This window comes from Camelus dromedarius, chromosome 15, assembly GCF_036321535.1.
Source record: "Camelus dromedarius isolate mCamDro1 chromosome 15, mCamDro1.pat, whole genome shotgun sequence".
Taxonomy (NCBI): Eukaryota; Metazoa; Chordata; class Mammalia; order Artiodactyla; family Camelidae; genus Camelus; species Camelus dromedarius.
In genome coordinates, this window is record NC_087450.1 from 16,844,029 (window position 1) to 16,863,464 (window position 19,436).

Here is a 19,436-nt window from a genome sequence, read left to right on the forward strand (position 1 = left end):
CTTTGTATGGAAAGCATTCTCACCTTCTAATACGCTGTTCTGAGTGGAAGGCCACTGGTAAGGGCCAGCGGGCTAGAGTTGGGTACAACTCAGGGAACACGCATGGAGTGGACTCAGCCATCAAATGCTTCACTCATGAGAAGTAAAAAGTTACTGGCCATCACTTGGCCATACACCTGATACTAGCACAATATTGTAAATCAACTACAGTTCAATTAGAAAAAAAGTTACTGTCCATTGCTCCAACTGATTTCTAATAAATAAGGGCTGGGCCACAAAGTGGATTCTTAATCTAATAAAGAGACTCACTGAGGGAACAGCAGGGCTGAAAGATGGTCTCATTCTACTGAAATGCACCCAAGCCTGAGGCAGACACCAAATGCAAGCACATATAGTTACTCCACATGGGCCCAGGTCACCGTGTCAGCAAGATCTGCATTATCCACTCTCTGTGCCAGCTATGTGGGAAGCCAAATCCTAACCCGCAGCTACTTTTTTTTATTTGCCATGAGCTACCCACATCACAAAGACCAGAAACGCTCCAGATCTCTATGATCAGCAGTTTCATTTCCAGATGTGAAGCCAAATTGCAGGAGAAGATGACATGGTGAACAGGCATCAGAGCAAAGGTGATGTGATGAATCAAAAGTTTCATGGCTCAGCCCGAGAAAAGCCCGATGCGGTCTGCTCACTCAACACTGCCTTGCCATGGGGACTGGCAGTCCCTTTCCCTCCCATTCCTGCACGGCTGTGAAGATGAGAAGTAGTCAAGGAGAGCTTAGTGACATTCTTCTCCCCTGTACAAAGCAAGGATGACACCACTGGCCTTTCTCTTCCATGGCCGATCAGTCCTGCTGTGAGGACCACTCTTCCTTCAGATGCATCAGTTCATCTGATCAGGCTACAGTCAAGTCCTGTTGGCCTGGGAGCCCTCTTGTCTCTTTCTAGTAGCATGCTTATCCTACTCTCATCCAACATCTGTAGCTCCCACAGGGACAGACTAACTTCCTAAGTTCAGGGCTCGGTTTAGCCCTCCAAGTACTGATTTTCACAAAGCATAAGAATCTGAAGCACCTTTTGAAATACATGTCTGGGGATTGATCTGTCCAAATAATCAAAGCAAAATTCCTGCAGTTTACCACCTTGGCTAGGAAGTGTCTTTAATGAAACTCTTCAGTGCTATATTAAGTTTGGCTGCTTCAAAAGAAGTCAAAAACAATCACAGTGTAAACAAGATAGAATGTCATTTCCCTTTTACATAGCAGTCTGAATATAAACAATCTAGGGCTAGCATCTGTGGCAGTCAGGTTTGGGACCCCAGCTCTTTCTGTTTGGTCACTCTGCCATCCAGGAGCGTAGTTCTTATCTTCAAGTCCAGGATGTCTCATGGCAATGTCCATACTTCTGTCACTCATGGCAGGACAGAGGATGGGGAAAGTTCAAGGTAAGCTCCCGCCCCTGAAGAAACACATCACTTCTGCTCATCCCATGGCGAGAACTGAGTCTGCATCCCAGCCTCAGGGCAGACTGTCCTTGCATTAGTCTTTAGCAGAGCAGCATTATGCTCAGCTGAGAATTCTATTTCTATGTAAAAATGGGAGGATAGATATTGTGTCTGCCCAGCTACCACCATTCCTCCTCTCCCCATTTCCACTGCATTCCTTTTGAAGTCAGGCAGTTCCACAGCTCTTTAATGAGAACAATTATAGCCTAGTGCTTAAAATTAAGTTAGAAATACGGCAACTTATTGAGTCTAGATGCCACATGAATTCAAACATCATATTAACAAATCAAAATGAAACATTTGCACAATACCATTTTAAAGTTCAAGACTAGCAGTATTCCTCAGTTAATAAATCGGTGTGGGAGCATGGTATTGGTACAAAAACAGACATATAGACCAATGGAACAGAACAGAGAGGCCAGAAATGAACACACAAACTTTTGGTCAACTAATCTTCGACAAAGGAGGCAAGAATATACAATGGAATAAAGACAGTGTCTTCAGCAAATGGTGTTGGGAAAACTGGACAGCAGCATGTAAAACAATGAAGCTAGAACACTCCCTTACACCATACACAAAAATCAACTCAAAATGGATCAAAGACTTAAACATAGATACAATAAACAAGATACAATAAACCTTCTAGAGGAAAATATAGGCAAAACATTATCTGACATACATCTCAAAAATTTTTTCCTAGAAGAAATAAAAGCAAGAATAAACAAATGGGACTTAATGAAACTTACAAGCCTCTGCACAGCAAAGGAAACCATAAGTAAAACAAAAAGACAACCTATGGAATGGGAAAAAATTTTTGCAAATGAAACTGACAAAGGCTTGATCTCCAGAATATATAAGCAGCTTATACGACTCAATAAGAAAAAAATAAACAACCCAATCCAAAAATGGGCAGAAGACCTAAACAAGCAATTCTCCAAGGCAGACATACAAATAATCAATAGACACTTGAAAAAATGCTCAATATCATTAATTATCAGAGAAATGCAAATCAAAACTACAATGAGGTATCACCTCACACCAGTCAGAATGGCCATCATTCAAAAATCCACAAATGACAAATGCTGGAGAGGCTGTGGAGAAAAGGGAAGTCTCCTTCACTGCTGGTGGGAATGCAGTTTGGTGCAGCCACTGTGGAAAACAGTATGGAGATTCCTCAAAAGACTAGGAATAGACTTATTGTATGACCCAGGAATCCCGTTCCTGGGCATATATCCAGAAGGAACCCTACTTCAGGATGACACCTGCACCCCAATGTTCATAGCAGCATTATTTACAATAGCCAAGGCATGGAAACAGCCTAAATGTCCATCCACAGATGACTGGATAAAGAAGATGTGGTATATTTATACAATGGAATACTACTCAGCCATAAAAACCAACAACATAATGCCATTTGCAGCAACATGGATGCTCCTGAAGAATGTCATTCTAAGTGAAGTAAGCCAGAAAGAGAAAGAAGAATACCATATGAGATCGCTTATATGTGGAATCTAAAAAAACAAACAAAGCATAAATACAAAACAGAAACAGACTCATAGACATAGAATACAAACTTGTGGTTGCCAAGGGGGCGGGGGGTGGGAAGAGATAGACTGGGATTTCAAAATTGTAGAACAGATAAACAAGATTATACTGTATAGCACAGGGAGATATACACAAGATCTTATGGTAGCTCACAGAGAAAAATATGTGACAATGAATATAAATATGTTCATGTATGACTGAAAAATTGTGCTCTAAACTGGAATTTGATACAACATTGTAAAATGATTATAAATCAATAAAAAATGTTTAAAAAAATAAACAAATGGGTGTGGGGAGCAAATTTGCTTGAGAAATGATTTTTATGTGGGAGAAAAGTGGCAAATAGGATTGAAAAAGGAGTTTCAGGCTTCCCTGGGGATGGCCAACAGGGCACACTAAGGAGAAGATGCTTTTTCTCTCTTTTTTGCTGGTTTTTAATTTTCCTTTACATGTTCAGGTTTATAGAACTTAATTCTGTTTATCTATAAATAACTAGGGATAGTTACTTCAGATAGTTGTAAGGGTCGGTTCTATGCTCAGTTGTTGTGGACCAAAGCCTATATCCTGATTGCCCACTAACAAGGCAACTCCATTCTTCCCCCTGTTCTCCCCCTAGTACCAGTGAAATCTCCTGTCCTGTTTTTAGCTGAAAGAGAAATCTCTGAGCTCTTGAAAAATAAAAGAAATGAAAATGAGCTATAATTATGTACGGTTGCACCCATAACCATAGGGTTGGTTGGCATCAATGTTGCAATATTTTATTGGTCAGCTTCTGATCCACTCCATGAAACAATTTTTTTTTTAATTTCAAACATTCCTCCCCACCTCCTTTGACTACATAATCACTCTAACCATTGTTCCCAATGGACAAGACGATTTGGAACAGACAAGCGTCCAGACAGAAGAGAGGAGTTTAATTAACATATCGTTGACTTTTGTTGAAGGCTGCTTTAATAGTAGCTCCAGCTCCTTGTTCTTGCCTAGAACACCTCACTTAATAATTAGCTCAACTCTTTCTGTGGCCTAATATGTGAACAGGCCACCTTTTGAAGTACACAAAATAGGGGTAGTGAAGTGTCTATGCAGTTTGAGGAAATTCAATTCCCCAATTTTATTCCCTGGACCCAACTGGATTCCAGTAGCCTGAGACATTCTTCAAACAAAAAAAAACATTTGTCCCTCTCTAATGTAAAACCCATCCAATAAAAATGTTTAAGCAAAGTACAGAGAACACTAGCTCTGAAAGAAAGAGAAAGGAAGAAAGAAAGGGAGAAAGAAAGGGAGAAAGAGGGAAATAAAGAAGGAAAGAAGGAAAAAGGAAGGAAGAAGACAAATGAGGTTCCCCATAAAAACCCAGACTGAAGGCTCTCCATGCAAGTCCAGAGGTTACCCTGCCTCCCATAGTAGCTTCTGAAAATACGCTCCTCTCTTGCAAGTGGAAACTGCAGCCTTTCTTTCAAAAAATACTCCTCCATGAATTAACACATGTGCCTGCAGTTGGTCAACAAAAAAGATCATTTCTGGGTTGGTCAGCCCATGTTTGAAGAAGCTGCAGACTGGAAAGACCCTGGAGGCCTGAGGGGGGATTTCTGCCTCCAAGGAAAGACAGAAGTCGAGCCAGCGATTCTTGGCCCCGTTTTAATAGCACATAGAAGCCTCAGAGCATTAGGAGGAAAAGAAAACAAACAGCTGAAAAATCAACATTTTCTTTCTCCCTCCTTAGACTTTCTTAAGTTAAAAAAGAAAAAAAAAATTCTCCAATGTTTGACAAGATCTTTAGACCTCTAAACATACCAACTAATAATTTTATAAGTAAATCAACTTGCTTGTCACAGAGTAACACATTTCTTAAACTAGTAATGACATTTTGGAGCTGTCAAGATAAATTTTTTTATGTTGCACACATTCAGATTTTCCCAAATTTTACACATCTGGCAATGCCTCACATTGTTTCTAGAGTTATGCAATATCCATTCAGTAAAAATGCATTATTGAGTTTCTCCCAAGTGCCAGGCACCATGCTACGGCCTGAGGACAAAAAAGGGATCAAATAAAGACACAGCCTCTGCCCTCATACAGCTTACAAGTCAAACAGAGGAGGGGGCTTTAAGCAATAATTATATTACATAAGCAATGAATATACATTGATCTTGACCCCCAATCACACGTCACTGCCATGTGATGCTTTCATCGTGGAAGTGGCACCTCACACAGGCGTGCGGACAGAGAACGGGGTAATAGGTGTCCTCCAGCAGAAGCTGCCAATGCCACACCTGTGTCCCCTCTCCTTTCATTTCAAGGCAAGGCAGCTGCCCAAACTCCAGCCGCCAGCAAAGCTGCATCTCTTTGCTTAAGGGCTTCCCCCACCTGCCCCTGCTCCGCCAGCTCCTTCTCACCCACCACCAACCAGCAGCCGCCCTCAACCAGCTAGTGACAGGAGCTGGTGTAGAAATGCCCTAGCTCCCTCACCTCTTAAATAGCATATGCAGGAGGTATGTTTTCTACACTGGCCTCCAAAGTTCCTGAATGCAATTTAGCTCCATTTATACAGTCTGCTGACTTGCTTGGCAAAGTGCCCTCTCTTAGCCGCCTTCCCTTCCCATTTCACTTCGTCACTTTCCTAGAGTTGTTTCCTAAATGATTTACTTGCATTCAAATCTTCCCTTCAGGATCTGCCTCGAACACATTTCATAGAGGTCGCCCAATGTGTGCTCCTTCATGAAATCAATCATCATTTAACAGCACCTTCTGTGCCGATTGTTTCCTTTTCCTTATCAAATTTATTAATTCTCTGTCTCTTTAAAGGAAGAAAGATGGGAGTGTCTCCTATGCAGTGTGAGTTAAGTTCTCAAGGACACTAAACTACATGGCCTTGCTCCTCTGAGCCACCATGTCATAAAATTTGCTGTCATGGCCAAATAAAATCTCTTCTCTTTCCATTTACACCTATTTTCTGTTATTCTGCCCCTGACGACAGAGGCAAAATCCTCCATATAAGGGGGAGAAGGATGGGAAAGGGGTGCAACAGGCCTTTGGCGTACCCTCTCCACAACAGAAAAGGACAATGAAGTTCAAGAATACCATTTTAGAATGATACAGGAGCACACACATTCTATCAAGACCATGTGGAATTGGTGTTCCTCGTTCCTCTTTGGAATTCACAGGGTCTAACCACACTTCTGTTTGCCTCTATCAGGGGGCATCTACCAAGAAGTCATCAAAACTCTTGGTTGCTTAATTTAGGACGTTTAATTTAGCAAGGGTTAGAAACGATTTAAGTCAAGGAGGAGGACTTGGGAAAGGATGCAGGGTCGCCTCACAGAACAGCCAACCTGCAGAACAGAGGTACAGCTGGGCCCTGGGAAGAATGGAAACCAGCACCTTGGCCCCCCTGCAATGGATTCTGCCCCTTTACCTGCTCTCCGTAAACTGACTTTATGCTTCTCTCTCTTGAAAGACTGGTTTTTCTCCAAGTCAAGGTTCTCAGTTTTAGGCAATGAAATCTCTGTGGCTCAAGGAGAAAGGGACTTTTGAAAGGAAACTGGTTGTCCTCAGGCTGGCACGCAACCAGCACACACCTGCAGTCTTACCTGCTGCTCACAGCCACTTCCTTTCTGACTGGTCACAGCATCCACTCAGGTGATTCAGTGCCCGGCTGTACCACTTGTTAGGTATTTTGAGAAAACCACTCCGGCCGATCTCACAAAATTATTGTGAGAGTGGAGACACAGGCTTTAGGCTGAGCCTCCTAGAGCATCTCCCAGAATCCAGCTAAAGAAATGACCTGATGCGGGGGAGGGTACAGCTCAGTGGTGGAGTGCATCCCTAGCATGCACAAGGTCCTGGGGTCAATCCCCAGTGCCTCCACTAAATAAATAAATAAACAAACCTAATTACCTCTTCCCAAAAAGAGAACCAAAAAAAACACTAAAAGCTAAATAAAAAAATTTTTCAAAAAAAGAACTGACCTGATAAGAGCCACACTGCCTCTTCTATCCCCACCCCAACCCTGTGCCAGGAAGATGGCGGCCACCCAGCCAAGGTGATTCTTCACACACATTTGTCAAAAGTAATCAAATTATGCACTTGAGATTGGTGAATTTTATGGTATGTAAACTATACGTCAAAAAAATTGACCAAAAAATTGAGAAAAAATAAGGAAATAACAAACAAAAAACCCCTTCTCACCCTTTCTGGCCCTTTCTGAAGCCCTCCTGTCCTGCTTACATGCTGTATGAAGTATGGGGTACCCTTTTTGAGTTGTGAGGCTTCTTTTCCAACTGTTAATCCAATTGCCAATTTTTCTACCTAAAACCACAAATTTTCTGAGGACGGAGTTACTGAAAACTGACCTACGCCAATTTGGTTACATGCAACATTGGTTCTTTTTGGTAGTAACCACTGGAGATGCTGGCGGTGGGCGAGGATTCACTGCTTCCCCACACCCTCCCCACCCCGTGGCACTGATGGGAAACCACAAACCAAATTCTGCCACATATACAAACATCTACTGAAAAATAACTTATTAATAAGCAAACACAAAGCCATGTATAAAGCCTGTTCTATAAGCTCCATGAGGTGTAAGCTCTCTACTCTTTGAAGTGCTTTGACCACCGCCTCACAGGAAAGACTTCTCTGAGACTGACAGAACAATAGTCGAGAAGCCAGATTCTGTTACCCACACAGGTGACAAGAAGTAACCAGACATCTTCCTAAACGGATGCTGGATATGGGACCATTTGGGACCAAGTATCTGCTGCCTGCCCTAAGAGCGCAGGCTACCGGCCTTGCTAGATTCTTCTACCCTGTTTGTGCAAGTGGCTTTGAAACACTTCAGCCCATCCACATGCCTCAAACATATTCACCTTCACCAAACTGGGAGCCCACTTCACGTCGCAAGCACTAGCTATTACTTTCACCAATAAAATCCCTTTCTGACACTCACGATGCTAATGAGCAAAGCATAAGAAACCAATAGTGCTGGTGGTTGAATTAGCTGCCTGAACCTCCCCACTAGAAGGGAGCCAGCCGCGCCCTGAGCTGTGTGTTCCTGGCTGCAGCGGCCACCCGTGGAGATGGGGCTTAAACCAAACAGTGCAAACTTCAGTTTCTCTGTCTAGGCTGAACTTTTTGAAAGTAAGTTACAGACATCTTTCCAAAAACACATCCTGTCTTCTTTTAAACGCTTCATAAAAATTTTGACTCCTAATAGATGTTTAGTAACTGTTAATAGTATAAACCAAGCAAATTAAGAATGAAAGGTTTTTAAGAAGGAAAGAGGGTGGAGGGAGGAAGGAAGGAAAGAAGACTGGATGAAAGCTTCTGGTCTCCAGATCCTCCTTGTCTTTGAAGGTGTGGACACTCAGCCCTCGGCTGTGCTCAGCTTCCAGCGCTGCTTTCTGGAAGGCCTGAGGACTGGTGGCTTTTTTAAACAGATCCAAAAATAAGGAAATGATGTAGTCTGTGAAAAGGCTAAGTCACCCTGTGCAAATAAAACTGGGAAATTTCTGGAGTGAAAAATAATTCCAAAAGCTAATTGGCAGCCTAAAATTAGTCAGATTAGCCCACAGAAGCAAGGCTCCTCTAGGTCACTGAGTTTGCCATTTCAAGGATGCCTCAGCCCCCGACCCATCCCAGTCACCCTCCAAGTTCTTTCTTCAACAAGACCAGTTCTAGTAGTCAAGGAGTTGGAGGCTCCGGGGGCTGAGCTCAAAGGCAGGAAGATGTGACGGTGTGATGAGACAGGGGGCCAGGCAAACACCGCCCTGCCACCTGCCGCTCTGAGCAGGCCTAGTTTATCTTTCTATGGCAGCATGGCACAGGCTCTGGAATTCAAATTCTGGCCTGCCACTCTCATGGTCTATGGTCTTGGGTAAATTACTTAGTCTCTATGAACCTCAGGTACCTCATGTGTTAAAAACAAAAGCAACAATAAAAAAATAAGCAAGTAGACAAAGCACAGTACCCTCCTATAGTGACCATCCAGCATTTGTCCTTGCCTGATACCCATCCCCCTGCTTGTAACAGCACTCATCCATTTTTTGTGGGATAGCTCCTCACCACTCCTGGCCCATGTTGTTCCAGTGAATCCACCAGCATTGAATAGGTAGGCACAAGACCAAGATCTGGCCAGTCAACATGTACTATCCCAGCACCACTGCTCAGTTCTGAGTCTATTACCCACTGAGACTCAGTCCTGGAACTTGTGTTGCAACCATCGAAGCAGTTCTTCTTTCTTCTGAAATTCAAGTGATGATGTGGGTGGGCCTACTGGTGCTAGGGTCACCGTGTAGGGAGCAGCTGCCTGAGAACGAAGCCGGGGCAAGAAGGAAGAACACCAGATCCCGATGGTCTGAGTACTTGGACAGACCTGAGCCAGAATGAAGGCCTACCCAGGACACGTCAGTTGCAGGAGGGAGTAGGTTCCACTTTTAGCCCAAACCAGTTTGAGGTGGGCTCTCTGTCACAGAAAAACCAAAATACTGTGGACTCTGAATCATAATGCCTGATTTAAAGTGTGGCTCCATGACTCATGAGCTGTGGGAACTTGGGCAGTTTACTTAATAGCTCTGTGCCTCAGTTTTCTTACTAATACGTGGGACAATTACATCAACTTCATAAGGCGACTGTGAGGATTCAGTGAGTGAATATACATAAAGCACTTATAACAGTGCCTGGCACATTGGAAATATTATACTGGTGTTAGCTATCTTATATAGTAATAGTAGTAGTAGTAGTAATAATAATAATAAGCGATTCTGATAATAGTAATGCCATTATTGCCATTATTTAATAATGGCAACTATTACTACTATTACTGTTATTTTATCTCATAGAGTTATACGGTTTTGGGGAACACAGCCAGTGAATTTGAGTAAGACTAAGAATTGTTCTGATTAATCCTCACAAAGGAAGGAGTCTTAAATTTCATCCAGCCCAACCTGAGGCCCAGCTAGTCTTACTGTCCTTTTTGCAAGACTGATTAGGCTGGTAGAGCAAGGTCATGCCAGAGAAGTATTCAGGCTATATCTGTCATAGACGTATTTAGGATATATCTTAATAAAAGACGAATTTTGTCAAGACCCTGACAATGTCTATATGGGTAAGATGAAGAACTCTGGGTCAAGTCAGACAACCATACTTGACTAAGCAAGCCTCCATGGGAAGGTGAGATTTGAGCATGATTTGGAGGAGTGGCAAGCATTCATCTTGAAAATACCTACAGGAAGGGTTTCCCAGGGACAGGGAACAGCCAGTGCAAAGGTCCTGCCAGGCATTTTGGAGGAACAGCTGGACTGCAGTGAGCCAGGTGGATTATTGTGGGAGATGAGCAGCCTAACTTAGCAGCCTAAAATTAGTCAGCGAGGCAAACAGGGCCAGGTCACATGGGAGCCACGTATGCCGTAGAGAAGACTTCAGGTTTCACTCTGTGTGAGACGGGGACCCAAAGCAGAGTTTAGGGCAAAGGAGTGACATCTGACTTTCATTTTGAAAGATCACCCCAGTTCCTGTATTCCTAGTCGACTGTCGGTGAGCTGGCGTAAAAGCACGGAGGCCAGTCAGAAAGCCAGTCTATAGTGATTTGGGGAGAGATCTCGCTCCTCTTAGCATGTTGACCTTATCTTCTCAGACCAGCCTCCTCCCGATGAGGAAACTGTGCCTGCTGACAGCGTCAAAGCTCACAGCCTCACGGCTTACCGCCAGACAGCAAAGGCTTCCTTCCCTTTAACTCTCCTAATTTCCCTAAAAACACCCAAGCAAAGTCCAGAGAAAGGCATCCACCAATGCTACACTCCACTGGCCATCCTACCCTGGGCCTGGCACACAGTTGGCACTCACTGAATGCATTTTGGAAAATAAACAAGCGGTACAGAAACATGTGGATCTGCTCCTTGACTGATTTCGTGGGATGGATTGTAAGGCACCATTTACACCCTCTCGCCTTTTCTACCTTATGACCAGCAGTCGTATATGCAAAGTGACCAGATGAATTTCACAGGGGTGGCCAACGGCTACGAGAAGCATGTGGTCGCACCCAGAAAACTGGAATCCTGGCTCCGTTAACATCTGCTTCTCATGGAGTTAGTTCTTCCTAGACAAGTCTGGATCTTAGGCAGTGGTATGACACCAACGAAAGTAGGAAGCCACTTTCAAATATTTTACCAACATTTTTATTCAAAATAATAAGTGCAAAGCCATCAAGTAAAGAAAGCATAGAAGAGAGCAAGAAGGACATGGAGAAATGTGGAGCATTTAAATCAGACCCTGAAAACTAGCAGCCCAACAATCTGACCTGTCGATGTGTATTGCTTGACAGTAGTGACTCATTCATTGATTTTAATTTTTTTTGAGTTTTTTTTTGCTTTGGGGGGGTTTAGGGGGTGGGAAGTAATTAGATTTATTTATTTATTTGTTTGTTTGTTTTATTTTTAATGGTGGTACTGGGGATTAAATCCAGGACCTCATGCATGCTAGGCATGCGCTCTACCACTGAGCTATACCCTCCCGCCCTTAATTTTTAAAATCGGTGGCTGATATGTAAAAACTGAAGTATTTCATATAAACTCAGATCTCCAATTTCTCATTAAAATGCTATACTATGTGGCAATGTTGAGCCGCATTCCCCCAGAGGCCCTGGATTTCCTTTAGCAGGAGTTCCATCACTCCCAACACATGTTGCGCTTCTGAAATTTACAGTATCTCTCTAGCCCCATTAAAAAAAATTGAACTTGCTGCTGGGAAAACTGGATAGCAGAATAAAGTTAGAACACTTTTAAACACCATATACAAAAATAAACTCAAAACGGATTAAAGACCTAAATGTAAAACCAGATTCTATAAAACTCCTAGAGGAAAACATAGGCAGAACACTCTTTGACATAAATCGCAGCAATATTTTTTGGATCTGTCTCCTAGAGCAATGGAAATAAAAGCAAAAATAAACAAACAGGACCTAATTAAACTTAAAAGCTTTTGCCCAGTAAAAGAATCCATAAACAAAACGAAAAGACAATCTACGGAATGGGAGAAAATATCTGCAAACAATGTGACCAACGAGGGATTAATTTCCAAAATATACAAACAGCTTACTCAGCTCAACATCAAATAAAAACAACTCAATCAAAAAATGAGCAGAAGATCTAAACAGACATTTCTCCAAAGAAGACATACAGATGGCGAACAGGCACATGAAAAGATGCTCAATATCGCTAATTATCAGAGAAATGAAAATCAAAACTACAATGAGGTATCACCTCACACCAGCCCAAATGGCCACCATCAAAAAGTCTACAAATAATAAATGCTATAAAGGGTGTGAAGAAAAGGGAACCCTCCTACACTGTTGGTGGGACAGTAAATTGGTGCAGCCACTATGGAAAAAGTTCCTTAAAACCTTAAGGAGTTTCCTTAAAAAACTAAAAATAGAGTTACCATGTGATCCAGCAATCCCACTCCTGGGCATAAATCCAGAAAAGAAAAAAAACTCTATTTCGAACAGGCACATGCACCCCAATGTTCATAGGAGAACTATTTACAATAGCCAAGGCATGGAAGCAACCTAAATGTCCATCAGCAGATGACTGGATAAAGAAGATGTGGTATATATATATATATGTATGTATATATGTATATATACACACACACACACATATACACATACACAAACACCCCTCATATATTTAATGGAATATTACTCAACCATAAAAAAGAATGAAATAATGCCATTTGCAGCAATGTGGATGCACCTAGAGAGTATCATACTAAGTGAAATAAATCAGAGAAAGACAAATATCATATATCACCTATATGTGGAATCTAAAAAAAAAAATGGCAAAAGGAACTTATTTACAAAATACAAACAGACTCAAAGACATAGAAAACAAACTTACGGTTACCAAAGGGGAAAGAGGAAGGAGGGCAACATTGGGAATTTAAGATTAACAGATACACTCAACTATATACAAGATAGATGAACAACAAGGACTTATTGTATAGTACAGGGAACTATATCTTGTAACAACCTATAGTGGAAAAGAATCTGAAAAAGAATATACATATATATGTATAACTGAATCATTCTGCTATATACCTGAAACATTATAAATCAACTGTATTTCAATTTTTTAAAATTGAACTTCCAACTTCTAATTTTAAGGGTATTTTCTGAGATACCATACCAAGTGAAGTCCAGAATAGTGTCTAGAATTAACATGGTAAAAGAAATTTCAAATCATAGAAATGCAAACTTTATGAGTAAAAGCAGAGGAGTCTTAAATTATAGAGCAAGGATGAAACAGGTTAATGTGTTAATTTGGGCACATCTTTCACAAGTGGGACCTTCAGCCATGCCAAATCACAGAGATAAATTTAGAATCATTCAAATCCATTAGAATTATTAGTTCCTACATAATAAAAGCAGGATTAATAAACTCCTGCCTTTGTAGAAATCAGTTCTCTGGCATATGTCTGCTATTTGAAACCACAATTGCAAAATTCCTAGTGTGGATACATCATAACCAGGAACTGGAGGTGGCCCAAGCTATGAACTAAAAATTAGAAGGGATCACACTAATTTGGCAAACCCAGTACTGAATTGAAACCAAACACTATTTTTTTCTAAACTGTGGACTCACCCAAAAAGATTTCTATGAAAACCAATAAAATCCTACTAAATTTATGTGAACTACAACTGAACCAACCAATGTTTTCTAAAACAACTGAACCAGAACTTTGGAATATTATCAAAACTAAACCAGTATTTTTTTCTGTTTGCATCTCTTCTAATAAGTATCTTTAAAGACTTTCATATTTTTGTTCTGGTTACTGTGCATATCAAAGTACAGGAAACATATTTCAATCAATTATTAACTCTTTTCAATTCTGACAGACACCACTAGCTGCCAACCAAGTACCCATTCCACCCTACTTCTCTAACAAAACCCAGATTTGGTCAAGAAGACAATGTATCCAAGTTCCTTTTCCTAGCGTCCCTTGGAACCAAGTGTGGCCACATGTCTAAGTTTCAAACTATGAGCTTTAAGTAGAAGCTGAGGGGAACTTCCAGGAAACTTTCTTGCCATGGACTCATTGTATATTCTTCCATCGTGGAATTCAAGTACATGGCTCAAGCCCCAGGCCTGTAAGACAAACTTTAAGATGGAAGCTATGCTAAGGATAACAAAACAGAAATCAGGAGATGGAGTTATTGTTGACATCCTAAAGGTCCATCCCAGCTCCAGACTCCTTTCACACGAGAGCTCAACAAATCTTTTTTGTGTATGAGCCATTGTTTTGAGGATTTTGTTATATATAGCTAAACCTTATCCTAACTTATAACCAAAGTATGCTAACATTACAGAAAACAAGTCAGTACATCACTTTACTTGACAAATATTCACCGAATACCTTCTCTGCATCAAGCACTGCATTCAGGACACTGATGTATTTCCTGCTCTCACGGAACACAGAAGAAAGAAAACTTGGCTGGCAATTACATCCCAGACCCAGCCCTACTATAAACTAAGTCTTTAAACCTGGAGAAGCCACTTCACTTCTCTGAGCTCCAGGTCCTGCTTATGTAATACGATGAGGTCTGACCAGATCTTTTCTAAGGTCATTTCCAGCTCTTCCATCATATGATTCAGTTGGTTTCCACAGAAAGCTCATCTTTTCCTCACTCTCCATAGAGCATTGCCCCACCTTAAGTCCCCAGAGGCTAGTAATATGACCCTAATTGGCCCTCTCCAATTACAGTTGATAAGGCCAAAGCCAGACAATCAGATTCTCCCTTCTGGGAATCTGAAATTGAAATATTGTGATATTGAGTCAGTTACATGGTGCTGGGCACTTGAACTGAAAGGTCATGTGGAATGGGGGTAGAGTGAGTGCCATGGCAAACCACACTCATGTGTGAGCCGATGTCTGGAGAACAGAGACACATGAGGAAGTGGGGAAAGCTGCCTGCATGATGCAGCAAGAACAGACAAAGGAGGAAAATCCAAAGGTACCAAACTGGCAGTCCAACAAGCCTGATATCGTCCTTAGTTAGGTTTTCATTTCAACCATTGTATTTTTAAAAATTTGGATTGTTTGTCAAGAATTTTAAAAGAAGAAATTTTGCATAAAGTATTGAATTTCTAGCCTCTGAATTCATGGAAGATTTGACAGCACTCAACCTTCTTTCCTGCGTGGCCGCAGAGTTGTCTAAACAAGATGAGTTATATCAGTGCCCACCTCTCCCCGTTATCCAGCACCAGTGCTCTGCGTTCAGTTCCCTTCCCTGCAGGGTCCTTGTTGGTATCTGAGTTTGAGGCCCTGCCCCAGGCAATACAGACACACGAGAAAGTGGCAGGTAGGGCCATGACCATCCAATTCCAGTGTCCCCTGTGTAGTCCCAGGTTTGCTTTAATAACGGTCCTGGAATGTTGATTAGGTTCCAGGCCAGCAGTGAGGAAAGCCAAGAAGCCACACAACTGACACCTTAGAACCCCCCAAAGGCTCAAGTATTGACAGAACCAGGTACTTCTGCAAGTGGAAGGTTACTGTAGGACTAACAGGAATACTGGTTAAAAACCAGATTAAAAGCAGTTGGAGGAGACTTCCACTTTGGCCAAGATGGAGCAGCAGGGACCAGTTTTACTCCCCCAGCAGACACAATTTATATAACAGACAAAATATATGACACTATTGTTCTGAAGACATCGGATATTAGGCAACAAAGTACAGCCATCCCTGGGAGACAGAAAATAAAGATGAGCTCTATGATTGCCCCAGATTACTGTCCTGAGACAGTTTTTATTTCTATCCCAAATTGGCAGAACACACATTATTCTTTAATGCACACAGATCATTTACCAAAATAGTCCCTATTCTGGGCCATAAAACAAGTCTAAATAAATTTACAAGGACTCAAGTCAACAGATATCAATAAGGAAAAAATATCTCAAAAATTCCAAATGTTTGAAAACTAAGTAACACACTTAACTCATGGATCAAGGAAGAAATCAAAAGAAAAATTATAAAGTATTTGAACTGAAGGGCAATAAAACCACAATATATCAAAATTTGTGGGTATAACTAAAGCAGAAAGAAAGAAATCTATGGCACTAAATGCTTAAATTAAAGAAAAACTAAAAAGAAGAAAGTCTCAAATCAATGACCTCAGCTTCCTTCCAATTTAATAAACTAGAAAAAGAAGAACAAATGAAACTCAAAGTAAGGATAAGAAAAGAAATAATAATACCAAAAACCTAAGGAAATAATAATAATTCTACACAAACTCTTTCAGAAAAATCAAAGAGGAAAGAAGGAATCCTATGAGGCCAGCATTCTGATACCAAACCAAAGGCATCGCATGAAAAAAAACTACACAGCAATATTCCTTATGAACATAGATGCAAATTCCTTTTTTTAATTCAGGTATAATTGACATACAATATTATATTAGTTTCAGGTGTACAACAAAGTGACTGGACATTTGTAGATGCAAATTTCTTAAAACAAAGTTTTAGCAAATTAATATATAAAAGGAATCATATATTATAACCAAGTAAGTTTCATCCCAGGATTACAGGTTGATTTAACATTTGAAAATCCATCAATTTAATTCACTATGTCAACAAATTAAAAAAGAAAAACCAGTGACCATCTCAACGGATAACAAAATCTAACTTTCCTGATAGAAACTTTAAAAGGAGTAAGAATAGATGGGAACTTCTGCAACCTGATAAAGAACATCTAGGAAAACCTACAGCCAGCATCATACTTAGTGGTGAAAGACTGATTGCCTTCCCCCTAACATCAGAACAAGGAAAGGATGTCTGCTCACATCACATATATTCAACACTGAACTGGAGGTTCTAGCCACTGCAATAGGCAACAAAAAGAAACAAAGCATCCAGGTTGGAAAAGAAGTCAAATTGTCTTTATTCACAGGTGACGTGATTATCTATGTAGAAAATCCTTTGCAATCTACAAAAAAAAAAGCTACTAGAATTAATAAATGCATTTACTAAAGCTTCAGTATATTATAGCAATGTAAAAAATCAAAGTATATGACTATATACTAGTAACAAATTATAGGAAATAGAATTTAAAATATAATACCATTTATAATGCTATTTTAAAATATGAAATACTTGGTGATAAATCTGAAAAATAAAGACGTGTTAAGTCCTATATAATGAAAACTAAAAAACACTGGAAAGAAATGAAGAATGCTTTAAAAAAAATAGAGAGATATACTGTTTTCTTAGGTTGGAATACTCAGTGATACTAAGATGTAAATTTTCACCAGTTTGATCTACAGATGCAATACAATCCCAGTCAAAATCCCAGTGGGCTTTTTACATTATACATTACATTGTTAATTTTCACAATTACAAGCTGATTCTATAATTCTTTTGGAAATGAAAAAGAGCTAAATAGGCCAATTCAACTTTGAAAAAGAAGAATAAATGCAGAGGACTTACACTCCCCAACTTCAAGACTTAGTATAAAGCTACAGTAATCAAGACAGTGTGGTACTGGATTCAAGATAAAGTAGAACAATGGAATAGAATGGAGAATATAGAAATAAGGGGAAAGCATAATCTTTTTGACAAATGGTGCTCAAACAGTTGGATATCCATACATAAAACCCAGAACTTCGATCCATACCTCACATCATGTTAAAAAAAAAAAAATCAACTCAAAATGGATCACAGACCTAAATCTAAAACCTAAAAGTATAAAACTTCTAGCAGAAAACAAGAGAAAGTCTTTGTGACCTTAGATTAAGCAAAGATTTCTTAACTACAACACCAGAACAATGAATAAAAGAAAAAAATTCGATAAATTGGATTTCATCAAAATTAAGAATATTAACTCTTTGAAAAACATTGTTAAGAGAACAAAAAGACAAGCTACAAACTGGGGGAAAAAAAGATATATATATATATATATATGCAAGTCACATATTTGATAAAGGATTCACATCTAAACTATGGAAAGAAATCTTAAAACTCAGTAAGAAAACAAAACAAAAATTTTTAAATGGGCAAGATCTTGGAACAGACAATTCACCAAAGAGGATGTACAAATGGCAAATAAGCACATGCAAAGATGCTCAGCACCGGTAGCCATTCAGAAATGCAAATGAAAACCACAGTGAGATACCACTACACGGTTACTAGAATGTCTAACATTTAAATGACCAAATGATCAAATCATGTGTTGACAGGGATGTTGAGCAACTGGAATTTTCTCATCCATTGCTGGTGGGAATGTAACTGATAGAACCACTTTAGGAAACAGTTGGGCAGTTTCACTAAAAGTTAAATATACACGTATCGTATGGCCCAGCCACTTCACTCCTAAATGTTAACCCAAGAAAAATGAAAAACTAGGTCCACTCAACAACTTGTACATAAATGTTCCTAACAGCTTTATCTGTAATAACCAAAACCTGGAAACAATTCAACTGTCCATCAACAAATAAATAAATTGTGACCTATTAATACAATGAGATACCACTTAGCAATCAAAAGAAATGAGCTACTGATACACTCAACATGGATGCATCTCAAAATAAACATACTGAGTGGAAAAAGCCAGAACACCTCCTCTCAAAAGCACACACAATATATGACTACGTTTATTTAAAATTTTAGAAAAGGCAAACTGATTTCTAATGACAGAGAGCAAATCGGTGGTTGCCTGGGGGTCGAGAGGAAACTGGGGTGGCAGTTAATACGTTCATTGTCTTGACCGCGGTGATGACTTCATAGGTGTGTACATTCACATACGCTTATCAAATTGTACACTGTAAACAAGTGCTATTATTTTATGTCAATTATACCTAAATAAAGCTGTATGAAATATATATAAAAGTTTGATCCTTAGATTCCTTCCCCAATTCTGTATAACTGGGCAACGGCTCTCCCATAGTTCTGCTATTCGTCAGGTCAGTCTTCAGAGGAAGTCAAGAGAGTCGGTGGAATGGAGGACAGGGGCACAGCTGATGGCAAGGGAATCGTGTCTAAAGCATGAAAGTCCACAGACTGAAATACTGAGACTCACAGCCCTCTAGTCCCGCCTTAACTCCTGGAACCCTGGCACCCAGGCCTGTCTGTCTCTTCTAGGTGGAAGACTAGAAAGCTCTTCTCTGGGCAATTCTATTGGTCCAAGAATAACGACAAACTTTCTGACACTGGGGATTCCCTAAAGAAATAGCACGTTAGATAACCCCACGGTGAAGCCCCAAATCAACAAGTCCCACTCATGAGATCAGAGTTTCTCACTGGCTTTATAATATCCCACTCTTTAACCAGAGCAGACAACTAAAATTAGGATTTAACTATTCTGAGAACATAAAGGGACAGAAAAGGTGCTTAAACAGGGGGCTGGG